Source organism: Rhinoraja longicauda, chromosome 1 (assembly GCF_053455715.1).
Source record: "Rhinoraja longicauda isolate Sanriku21f chromosome 1, sRhiLon1.1, whole genome shotgun sequence".
Lineage (NCBI taxonomy): Eukaryota > Metazoa > Chordata > Chondrichthyes > Rajiformes > Arhynchobatidae > Rhinoraja > Rhinoraja longicauda.
The window spans coordinates 117,545,052-117,557,506 of NC_135953.1; positions in this window are offsets into that span (position 1 = coordinate 117,545,052).

Sequence of the window (12,455 nt, forward strand, 5' to 3'; positions counted from 1 at the left end):
CGATCGTCCTCCTCTTTGAAGTTTGAGCCGAGATACAGATCTGATCCCTGAAAATAGAGCTTTGGAAAACACACCAGACACGGCGGAAAGAATCCCCTTGACGTTGCCTCCAGCGGAGCAGGTGGGTTAACTAGCATTTTTCTTCAGTCAAATCCAATCCCCACGGGTCCTAATGCCCAACCTTCCCCTTTTCAGCGATTGATTGGGGCTTGCTGCATTGATTGCAAACGCCTAAAGTGAAGAAGAATGTTTCTCTGAACTATCGGTTTTAACGTGATGACTCTTTTTCTTACTTTCCATTGAAAGCCAATTGCCCGCAAAGATACAAAAACAATATGCGCAGTTTTATCCTAAATTGCAAAGCTACGAGTCATTCTGTCATCTCTCTCTCCTCCATGGTTTTGTTTGTTGAAGAGAATACATTTCTGTCGCATAAAGTACATTTCAAATATAAAAAAATATGAAATGTATTCAGCCAACGTGTTTAAATTTACATGATATTATGAAGGTAATAGAAGCAAGAAAACTAATCCACGGTGTAATCTACTTAATTTAACTGGCAATCTAACAATTTAGTTTTGGAGTATTCTGTTTCAAATTTGAAATGGAAAATATTTTCAATTGGATTGAATTTTAGTTATCAAAATCAGTATTATAGTGTGGCCCATAGATGGCAGAACGTGTACAGCTGAACTTTATTTTTCTTCTCGCATTTAATGATAGAAGAGCTCATTAAGGAAACACATTTTTGTTGTACTAATTGTCTGTAAACATTAACAGAGAAAGGGCTGGGTTTGATATCTAAAGACATTATCTGAATTAACCTATGTGTATTAAAACAGACTGGCCAGACAGATTAGATACATATGGACCATTGTAAGCTCCACCTTTCTTTGATCATTGTTACCTTTTGCACATCATTCCTTCATTTGTTCTATATCTTTCAATATCACTGTCAATATTTCTCATTTCCCTTTCTCCTGACTCTCAGTCTGAAGAAGGATCTCGACCTGAAACATCACCCATTCTTTTTCTCCAGAGATGCTGCCTGACTGACCCCGCTGATACTCCAGCTTTTTGTGTCTATCTTCGGTTTAAACCAACATTTACAGTTCCTTCCTACACATAACTTTAGACTATACGGAGCTTTTGATGGAATGATTGTCCTTTAACATCATGCAGATCTTGATCTAGATCTTGTTGTAATTTATACATTCTTCCTCACTAGCTAATATATCACCTGCAAATTTACTAACAATGTTAATTACATTGTCATCCAAATTGTTAATGTATATAACAAACAGCAGTAGATCCAAATTCAATCCTTGGGGCATTCCATTGGTCATAGACCGCCAATCGGAAAAACAACCCTCCACAACTACCCTTTGACTCCTTCTTCCAAGCCAATTTTAAATCCAACTTCACTAAGTTGGGCCCAAACCTCACCTGCATTGGTGCAGTACTCTCTCCTCCCCCTCCCACCCCTCCCCTTCCCCCCTCCCCTCCTCCTCCTCTCCCCTCCCCCCTCCATTCCCCCTCCCCCTCCCCCTCCCTCCCTCTCTCCTTCCCCTCCCCCTCCCTCCCTCTCTCCTTCCCCTCCCTCTCCCCTCCCCCTCCCCTCCCCCTCCCCCTCCCCCCCATTCCATCCCCCTTATCCCCTCCCTCCCTCCCTCCCTCCCTCCCTCCCTCCACCCCCTCCCCTCTCCCTCCCTCCCCTCTCCCTCCCCAGGAGATAGATTTAAACTTTAAAATGTGAATAACTTTAACAATATAACCGATTTCAATGAAACTTCTTCCATTAGCACCAAAGAGACGATGATGAATAAGCCTAAAATTGTCGCGCTATCGTGTACCGTTTTGGCTGTAGTTCAGGAACAAACAAACAAACAAACAAATGAGAGTTTTAGTATATAGATAGGCTAGCTCATCTGGGACTCGCTATGATCTAACCTTCCACACAAGCCTGGGACTCGCTATGATCTAACCTTCCACACATGTGGGACTTTGTCAAAGGCCTTGCGAAAATCTATATGCACAATATCCACCGCCCCAACTTATCAATCTTCTTGGCGACCTCTTCAAAAAACTAACATATTTGGGAGAAATGATTTCCCACATACAAATCCATACTGACTATATAAAAAGTAACTCCCATGCCTATACAAAAAAGACACAAAGTGCTGGAGTAATTCAGCGGATGAGGCAGTATCTCTGGAGACTATGAATAGGTGATGTTTCGGGTCAGGACCCTCCTTCAGACAGATTGGAAGAAAGGAGAGAAAGTGGGAAGAGAGGTGGGGGTCGGGACAATCTGGATTGTGATAGGTAGATGCAGGTAAGGGAGGAGGGGGTTATTAGCAGATGGGTACACAAAGGCCAGCAAGCGCATGTGTTCGGTGAAATGGTCGCCTGGTCTACGCTTGGTTGCGCCGATATAGAGGCCACATCTGGAGAATCAAATGCAGTAGATGAGGATAGAGGTGGTGCATGTGAACCTCTGTCTCACCTGGAAGGGCTATTGGGGTCCCTGAATGGATGTGAGGTAGGAGGTATAGGGGGGGAGGAGGGTGGAGGACAAAGGGGGACCTGGTGCAGTGTTACTTTGTAACTTTGTCAGCGGTGTTTATGTGTCGACTATTTGCATACCTTACTCCACAGCTCTCTGGGGTAGAAAATTCATATGAGTCATTTCCTCCTATCTCCATCTTAAATGGGTGATCATTTATTTGAAAACTTTGTCTCCTAGTTCTAGATACGCCAATAAAAGAAACATTCCCTCAGTTTCTGACATGTTTCAATAAGATCACCTGTCAGTCTTTTCAACTGCATTGAATATTGGCCCCACCTTATATAACTCTAGATCCCTTTGAGTTCTTATTCCATGTAAATAATAACTTGCCTTTTTCTCCTCCTTTTCAAATGAGATGATCTGACATTTTCCCACATAATATTCAATTTATCAACTTAGTGTCCACTCACAACATACTTACATCCCTTTGCAGGCTTTGTATCCTTCTCACAAGTTGTTAACCTACCTCTATATCCTGAGCTCATTTGACTATAATATTGTATGTCCTATCTCCTTATCCAATTCATTAATGTAATTTCTAAATGGTTAAGAAACTCTGAACATCAGTAGCAGTCCACTGATTAGAAAATGACCCATTTATCCTGCACTGCAAATTCTTTTTACAAGGTACCTTACTAAATGCATTTTTAGAAATCCAAACACAGCACATCTCCTGGTTTACTCCTTTTTCACCCTGTAACTACCTCAAAGAGCTCTAGCAAACTTATCAAAACTAATTTCCCTTTCAGTAAACCATTTTGACTCAGCTTCATTGTCTTATTTTCTAAACCCTGAATACAGTCTTGGAACTCATGCTCAAGCCTACCCTTGTCAATTGATTTGTCCAATCTGTATGATGATTAAAATAATTCATGACATAATCAATCTATTAGAAAGCAGTGGAAACACCCTGCAAGTATCAACATATAGGAGAGAATGCAGAAGCTGGAAAAATATTGGTGATGACAAAGTAAGAAGTTGAGAAGCAGAGATGAAAGGATTAGAATGGCAGTTGGTACATGGTCGGTCATTGTCAAAACATATAAATGGTTAAACACTACTGTGTTATCTCTATTAAAAGGCCACTGGTGAAAATGCTGAAAATTATGTTGAAAATAATAAAACATAATATCGTAGTTTATTGAACTAATGGGATGGATGTGATAGGAGGATTGGAAGAAGAGGGAGCAAGTTGTTAGACTAGCAGTTGACCAAAACAATAACTGGGTTATTGATGCCTGAGTGAGGTTGAAAACTAAGATGCGTGATGGATAGATGTTGGAAAACCCAAATGGGAGAATGTTGGAGGAGTCAGGTTGAAGGAGAAAATGTGACCTGGCATTTCCAGTTGCAGTATGCATTAGTTGATATCCTGCATTGTACACAGCTCATTTGGAACTATTCCAGCTGAAATTATGTCAAAGGTTTCTGATAATGAAAACTCATTAGTTTCTTACAAAGAACCACATTTTCATTGTGCGCCAGGTTGGCTGGCAGGTTGTGGAGACAAGGTCTCACGAGGAGTGGAAGAAGGTCTCGTGTCCACAGATCCAATTCCCCAGGGTGTTCAGGGAACTGTGTTCCTATTTCCAGCTCTTAATGGAGCATTATATGCAGAGACTGAGATATTCCCATTTAGTGGTGAGAGAGATCTGAGACTTTTAATGGGCAGAGTTACCGTCATACACCAAAGCCTGCATTTTTTAAAGTATGATGATCTTTAAATGAGAAAAAAATATCATGGTATGTACTTGTCAGATGTGAGCAACTATTCTGACTAACTCATTAAATTGCTTTGACTCTCATTATAGTGAAAGCTTCCTTGCCTTCTGATCTCCAGCAAGAAGGAATATAATCTAGGTAGCTTTATTTAAATAAAGAACTTTAATGTTTGCCCTCTTACAAAAATGGACAGAAAACTGATTGCAAATTTGGTTGATAATCTGTGGAGTTCGACTTTCCCTTTTTTGGGTAGCATGCATCACCAGCTCTAGCCAGAAAGGTATATGCTTACTACCAGTGCCACGTGCTAGTCAGAGTAGGAATAGGAGGATATTTCATATGAATACGTGGCTTGAAAAATGGTGTAAGGGGGAGGGATTCAAATTTTTAGGACATTGGAACCAGTTCTGGGAGAGGTGGGACCAGTACAAACAGGACGGTCTGCACCTGAGCTGGAATGGAACCAATGTCCTAGGGGGAGTGTTTGCTAGTGCTGTCGGGGAGGATTTAAACTAATGTGGCAGGGGGATGGGAGCTGGAGCAGAGAGACAGAGGGGTGTAAAATGAGGGTAGAAGCAACAGGTAGCAAGGTGAAAAGTAAAAGTGGCAGGCAGACAAATCCAGGGCAAAAATCAAAAAGGGCCACTTTTCAACATAATCGTACAAGGGGTAAGAGAGTTGTAAAAACAAGCCTGAAGGCTTTGTGTCTCAATGCAAGGAGTATACGTAATAAGGTGGATGAATTAAATGTGGAGATAGTTATTAATGATTATGATATAGTTGGGATTACGGAGACATGGCTCCAGGGTGACCAAGGCTGGGAGCTCAACATCCAGGGATATTCTATATTCAGGCGGGATAGACAGAAAGGAAAAGGAGGTGGGGTAGCGTTACTGGTTAGAGAGGAGATTAAAGCAGTGGAAAGGAAGGACATTAGCTTGGAGGAAGTGGAATCGAAATGGGTAGAGCTACGAAACACTAAGGGGCAGAAAACGCTAGTGGGAGTTGTGTACAGGCCACCTAACAGCAGTAGGGAGGTTGGGGATGGCATCAAGCAGGGAATTAGAAATGCATGCACTAAAGGCGCAGCAGTTATAATGGGTGACTTCAATCTACATATAGATTGGGTGAACCAAACTGGCAGGGGTGCTGAGGAAGAGGATTTCTTGGAATGTTTGAGAGATGGTTTTCTAAACCAACATGTCGAGGAACCAACGAGAGAACAGGCCATTCTAGACTGGGTATTGAGTAATGAGGAAGGGTTAGTTAGCAGTCTTGTTGTGCGAGGCCCCTTGGGCAAGAGTGATCATAATATGGTAGAGTTCTTCATTAGGATGGAGAGTGACAAAGTCGATACAGAAACAAGTGTTCTGAACTTAAAGAAAGGTAACTTTGAGGGTATGAGGCGTGAATTGTCCAAGATAGACTGGCGATTGATGCTGAAAGGGTTGACGGTGGACATGCAATGGAAGGCATTTAAAAGTCGCATGGATGAACTACAACAAATGTTCATCCCAGTTTGGCAAAAGAACAAACCAGGAAAGGTAGTGCATCCGTGGCTAACAAGGGAAATCAAGGATAGTATTAAAACAAAAGATGAAGCATACAGATTAGCCAGAAAAAGTAGCATACCAGAGGACTGGGAGAAATTCAGAGTCCAGCAGAGGAGGACAAAGGGCTTAATTAGGAAAGGGAAAATAGATTATGAGGGAAAACTGGCAAGGAACATAAAAACAGACTGCAAAAGCTTTTATAGATATGTCAAGAGAAAAAGATTAGTTAAGGCAAATGTAGGTCCCTTGCAGTCGGAAACAGGTGAATTGATCATAGGGAACAAGGAGATGGCAGACCAATTGAACAAATACTTTGGTTCTGTCTTCACTAAGGAAGACATAAACCGTCTGTGGGAAATAGCGGGGGACCGGGGGTCTAAAGAGATGGAGGAACTGAGGGAAATCCAGGTTAGTCGGGAAGTGGTGTTAGGTAAATTAAATGGATTAAAGGCAGATAAATCCCCAGGACCAGATAGGCTGCAGAGTGCTTAAGGAAGTAGCCTCAGAAATAGTGGATGCATTAGTGATAATTTTTCAAAACTCTTTAGATCTGGAGTAGTTCCTGAGGACTGGAGGGTAGCTAATGTAACCCCACTTTTTAAAAAGAGAGGGAGAGAGAAAATGGGGAATTATAGACCAGTTAGCCTAACATCGGTAGTGGGGAAAATGCTAGAGTCAGTTATTAAAGATGTGATAGCATTACATTTGGAAAGTGGTGAAATCATCGGACAAAGTCAGCATGGATTTACCAAAGGCAAATCATGTCTGACGAATCTTATAGAATTTTTCGAGGATGTAACTAGTAGAGTGGATAAGGGAGAACCAGTCGATGTGTTATATCTGGACTTTCAGAAGGCCTTCGACAAGGTCCCACATAGGAGATTGGTGTACAAACTTAAAGCACACGGTATTGAGGGTTCAGTGTTGAGGTGGATAGAAAATTGGTTGGCGGACAGGAAGCAAAGAGTAGGAATAAAGGGTCCTTTTCGGAATGGCAGGCAGTGACTAGTGGGGTACCGCAAGGCTCAGTGCTGGGACCCCAGTTATTTACAGTGTATATTAATGATTTGGACGAGGGAATTAAATGCAACATCTCTAAGTTTGCGGATGACACGAAGCTGGGTGGCAGTGTTAGCTGCGAGGAGGATGCTAGGAGGCTGCAGAGTGACTTGGATAGATTAGGCGAGTGGGCAAATGCATGGCAGATGCAATATAATGTGGATAAATGTGAGGTTATCCACTTTGGCGGCAAGAACAGGAAAGCAGAGTATTACCTGAATGGTGACCGATTGGGAGAAGGGGAGATGCAACGTGACCTGGGTGTCATGGTGCACCAGTCATTGAAAGCAAGCATGCAGGTGCAGCAGGCAGTGAAGAAAGCGAATGGTATGTTGGCATTCATAGCAAGAGGATTTGAGTTTAGGAGCAGGGAGGTTCTGCTGCAGTTGTACAGGGCCTTGGTGAGACAGCACCTGGAGTACTGTGTGCAGTTTTGGTCTCCTAACCTGAGGAAAGACGTTCTTGCCTTAGAGGGAGTACAGAGAAGGTTCACCAGATTGATCCCTGGGATGGCGGGACTTCCATATGAGGAAAGACTAGATAGACTGGGCTTGTACTCGCTGGAATTTAGAAGACTGAGGGGGGATCTTATAGAAACATATAAAATTCTTAAGGGGTTGGAGAGGCTAGATGCGGGAAGATTGTTCCCGATGTTGGGGGAGTCCAGAACCAGGGGTCACAGCTTAAGGATAAGGGGGAAGGACCGAGATGAGAAAACATTTCTTCACACAGAGAGTGGTGAGTCTGTGGAATTCTCTGCCACAGAAGGTAGTTGAGGCCAGTTCATTGGCTATATTTAAGAGGGAGTTAGATGTGACCCTTTTTGCTAAAGGGATCAGGGGGTATGGAGAGAAGGCAGGTACAGGCTACTGAGCTGAATGATCAGCCATGATCATATTGAATGGCGGTGCAGGCTCGAAGGGCCGAATGGCCTACTCCTGCACCTATTTTCTATGTATCTATGCATTATTATATGCACTTAGTCAATTTAAATATCTCCAGATTTGCTATCCATGCCATAGTCTGAGTCTATGGAAGTGAGAACATCATTACTGAATTGAAGACACTATCTCATAAATTACCCTTGCTGAAACTTGATGAAGAATTACTCGGTGAACATCCTGGGCAGATATCGCCCCCTTCTTTTCCTCTTCCGCATCCCTTCTTGCAAGCTGATCTGGTCTGCTTGTCCACTGTTCATTTGTGTTATAAAGAAACACCTACTAAGGAACCATATGTAGAGCAACTGGTTTGAGCACGTATTTGTAAGGAATAGGTCCTTCTGCACTTGCCACATCACACTAACTCACAGTAAGTACTGATGATCCCTTTGAATGGTGCCAGTGGGAGTCCTTCCTTTCTGCTTGATGCAAGATTCAGCTGTTTAAGGTACTAGTTGAAGTGTTGAGTTCCAAAATTACAATTCTGTCATGAAATCAGTGTCAGACACTGACTGACATCACAATTTGCATACTTTGGCAATAATAGTCTTTACCTGTTGTGTCACAAATGTGCACGTGTGCTGCAGACAACTTGCAGAAAGTTTATGGAGATTGTAGTGCAAAAAAGCAGGTGTTGACTATTTGAAATTCATGCCCAGGCAGTGTAAAGGATAGAAGACATATATTAAATAGAATGATTTTGAAAAGTGGAAAATGTTTGTATTCTTCTGATGATAGTGAAGCAAACCAGTAATAAGCTATTTAAGGTACATTTTACCATGGGGAGGTTCTATTGATAACAGATGCACAGTGCTCTCTAGCACAAATATATGGGTTATGCTGTTTTAATGGATTGCAGACTCTAGGTTGTTGAAACTGTAACACACTGCCATGAGATTCAATACACTAATATTTACCTGCTCTCATTATGGTGCCAACTACAAAGCTTTGTAAAAATAGTATTGTACATAAGATGGTTTTCTTTTTAATTCTAAATGTAATCACGTATTTGTGGGGAGTAAGATCTATATTAATTCCCAAATTATTTTTGACTATGTTAATTGCATACCAATAATCTAGGAGGTTAAGATATGTTATTTATTTTTCTGATTTGCTTTATTAATATTAAATATTCCTTGCTTGCAGAAACGTGATGATCTTGCTTCTCCATTCTTTCCTATTTATACATTTGCAGTTTCTCAGTTTTATGACAAAATCAAATGAGTATGTTCAGCAAATGAAAGTCATCTGTTGAGTGTAGCAGCAGAGGTTGGTGGTAGATTCATCTGGAGCAAGTTTAGGCATTATATAATCATGTACACTGAAATCCTGAACTTGTTGCAATTACATAGGTAACTACTGTGAGTTGAGGGCAAAGCCCAAATAAACAGTCTTTGACCTAAAATGTTGATTCTGTTTCTCTTTTCACAAATGCTGTCTGACGGAAAGAGAACTGGAAACAAAAATAAATTATTTTGGGGGAGGGGGGCTGATAGGGTTTTGGTACTGGTGTGGGAAGGTAGGTAGGTTGGCCAATGATCTAAACAGAACCAAGATTTTTCATATTTTATGAACAGGCTTTAAGTTTGAACACAGATGAATGCAAAACAAGTGATTTTAAAACAAAGCTCCATAATGTCATAAGGTCATTGTAGAATTAGGCCATTCGGCCCATTAAATCATGGCTGATCTATCTCTCCCTCCTAACACCTATTCTCCTGCCTTCTCCCCATAACCTCTGATACCTGTGTTAATCAAGAATCTAACTATCTCTGCCTTAAAAAATCTACTGACTTGGCCTCCACAGCCTTCTGTGTCAAAGAATTCCACAGATTCACCACCCTCTGACTAATGGAATTTCTCCTCATCTCCTTCCTAAAGGAACCCTTTAATTCTGAGGCTATGACCTCTAGTCCTAGACTCTCCCACCATTGGAAACATCCTCTCCACATTCACTATATCCAAGCCTTTTACTATTCTGTATGTTTCAATGAGGGTCCGCCTCAATCTTCTAAACTCCAGCGAGTACAGGCCCAGTGCCGACAAAAACTCATCATAGGCTACCCTACTCATTCCTGGGATCATTCTTGTAAACCTCCTCTGGATCTTCTCCAGAGCCAACACATAACATAGTCTCCTTGCCTCAGTCTCCTTGCCGAAGACTCCTGAGCCAAAGACATGCACTTTATCTCCACATGGCACTTCACCCAACATGACCACTCCCTATAGGTTGCTCTGTCTTTTCCTTATTTGCTGCTTAATTTACCAATTTGCTGTTGCAACCAGTCCAATGGTTACCTTCTTGACCATGTTTTAACCCGGACTCGCTATTGAACAATCTACCTATTTGGGAACCTCCTCACCAGTTTTTTTCCCGGTCTCCCTATTACAATCGGTGTGAAGAAGGGTCCTCAACTGAAAAGCCACTTATCCATTTTCTCCAGAGATACTGCCTGGCCTGCTGAGTTATTCCAGCATTTTTGCGTCTAGCTTAAGTGACTTTAATTGAAGTGACATTCAGGGAAATAACACTTGATATCCAGACAAATACCTGAAGACAAGTAGGCTATGGTATATTTAAGTTATCAGACATGTTTCTGTGGAATTCTCTGCCTCAGAGGGCAGTGGAGGCCAATTCTCTGAATACATTCAAGAGAGAGCTAGATAGAGCTCTTAAGGATAGCGGAGTCAGGGGGTATGGGGAGAAGGCCGGAACGGGGTACTGATTGAGAATGATCAGCCATGATCACATTGAATGGCGGTGCTGGCTCGAAGGGCCGAATGGCCTTCTCCTGCACCTATTTTCTATTGTCTATTGTTTTCTAAAATAGGTGTAACTGTCAGTTCTATTCATCAGAAAGTTTGATCAAAGAATCCAAGGGCAAAACCACAAACAAAAAAATGTTATTCTCAACATTTAATGAATTAAAACATTACTGCAAATAGTTTGCTTAACTTTTTGGGTGTAAGAATAATAATCATTGCATATTTTTTTTAAAATCAAATAAATTAGACTGGTTTAATTCTAATCACAGAGTTTAGTTGGCTTTATTACTTATTAAATCCATTTGCTAAACCAAATTAAAAAACTAAATATAAGAACATTATCACTTCCAGAAACACTGTGATGAAAATAAAGGTATCACAAAATGCTGGAGTAACTCAGCAGGTCAGGCAGCATCTCTGGAGAGAAGGAATGTGTGACATTTGCAAAATGAAGCCGATTATACAACTATTGGGATGGGTTATGATATAAATGGAAAAAAATATTAAGTTATGTGTTGTATTTGCGTTGTTATATTCACAGTAAGGTTTACAATGAAAAAAAGTATTTGGTCCAGGTTTGTGCTTTTGTAAAACTGAAGACAGTTATTGGACATTCTCTTTTATTATGCATCGTAATTGTAAAAATCACTAAGGCACAACTAATACACAGTTTTTGTAGAACATATATATCAATGCTGTATGACATGATTCAACCTTAAATTTTGATAGTCTCATGGAAAGTTACTGCTCCAAAGTCTTTGTCATCAATTTGGAAACCAATCCAGGTTAAACTGCCATGTGATATCTGAGATATCTGAGATATATGCTTTGGAGTGAAAACTATATTTAAGAATGATTTGATGATAAGATAAGCCAATACAAAGTGCAGACATTATTTATTTGGTTTTCATTTGGTTTGATTCACCTTAGAGGAAATAATAGATATGCACCTGGCAGGGCATCAAATGCAATTAGTGGAGAAAGAGCCTGTGACTCACTTCAGTTGATAAATCGCATGAGTGAAATCTAATGACACATTTATATTCAGTAGGCATCTTCATCAACAAATTCAAGTTTGAGTTTCAGAGATTCACAATTTGAAAACAGTTCAAGTAAATTAAACAAACATTAAGAATTTGCAATATCAGAGTTATTAAAATGTGATATCTTCTAAAGAGAGGAAAGTTAACTTAATTGAACCTGGCAAAAAAATCAAGATGTCAATAGTTCTGCAAAGTTGAAACCATCTACTGATAGGGAAACCACAAATTAGGGGTTACCATAATATCTGTCCCTAACCTGGAAGCCGTTCAAAGATAATCCATGTGTATCTATTCACCCTTAAACACTGTCAAAATTTTCTTGCAGATTTGAAAATGGAAACAATTTCTCTTTGCATATACATTTTTAAAAGTCAAGTTTTGATGATAGCAAAAGCAATTCCTAGGAAAAGAATTCATAATAGTCAACTAACTCCCTGAGTAAATAGAATTTTGCCAAGCAGTCTTCTGTGTCAAAGAATTCCACAGATTCACCACCCTCTGACTAATGAAATTTCTCCTCATCTCCTTCTTAAAGGAACCCTTTAAGTGGATATTCTGAGCCCTTAACGTCTACTTCTGGATGTTGGAAACAAGCAATACTCAGTTATTTTAACTGCATAATTTTGCAAGAATGTTTGCTCTAAACCGTTTTTGCATATTATTTTCTTTGTGAGTACTTTAGACAAATCTCACTCTCAGTGTGAATAATACTCCATCCAGAGTACAGTGAAATAAACAATTGCAGTAATAATAATATGGATATTTCTTGCATAAAACCTGATTGGCAACATATTTTATGATA